Below are 960 nucleotides of genomic sequence, written 5' to 3'. Positions count from 1 at the left end.
ACAGTATTAAATTCCAAGTCAGTCAACTCTGTTGTGAGTTACAAACACTTTGACTGAACCATGAGGTCGATTATGTGATTGAGATCAAGAACAACAGACAGGAGATAAAATGATGTTCGAATAAAATGAGTTTATTGAATCATTTTAATTGTGCATTTCTCAATGCTAAGTCTAACTTCATCTTACTAGAAACAGATTCAACAGATGTTATACTACCAACAAGACTTGGAGAAAATGTATTGACATTAAAACGCATTGAGCTGGAGAAAAAAGATTTGTTTTGATGACAAATAAACAACTGCAATAAAACCAAAAATAAAAAAGTAAAATAAAATTATTTCATAAAAGTAGTTAATGCATGTATTGCTATGAACATCATAAATGAAATACAGGTTTACAGTATGTCTAAAGTCAGAATTTATACATATAAAACATATGGTTGCTTTAAAGAAACTCAGATCTAAAACCTCAACCTCTGTTTTACTTCATAAATCTGTATTTATATAGTGAAAATGTGACTGATAAACATGTGTTTGGTGTAATACAGTACACTTTAAAACAATTGCTGTAGTTATGCAGCTTATTGACAGTAACTTACTGTAGATTTAAATGTATGTTATTTACTGGCAACATTAAACATTAACATGTCTTTATCTTTACAGAATAAAATTATAAATATCAGCCTCATACAAAGAATTCTGGGAACCAAAAATCCTCATCAACATTTTTACTGTTTTAGGTCTGTCAAATTTTGGTTACTGTAATTTCTACAGAATTTTTAAGAGTGTACTGTGTAATGTAATGTATTACAGTGCAATTAATGGTTTGTGGTACAAAAAATATTTGGAAACTCCTGCTTAAAGGAATAACATCACTGTTAGGTTTACTCACAGGTATGAAAATACAGAATGCAAATGAGATCAACACAGAATAATCAGAAGATTATTTTAGCAAATGACA

This window comes from Misgurnus anguillicaudatus, chromosome 1, assembly GCF_027580225.2.
Source record: "Misgurnus anguillicaudatus chromosome 1, ASM2758022v2, whole genome shotgun sequence".
In the NCBI taxonomy this organism is placed as follows: domain Eukaryota; kingdom Metazoa; phylum Chordata; class Actinopteri; order Cypriniformes; family Cobitidae; genus Misgurnus; species Misgurnus anguillicaudatus.
This window is presented reverse-complemented; position numbering follows the sequence as displayed.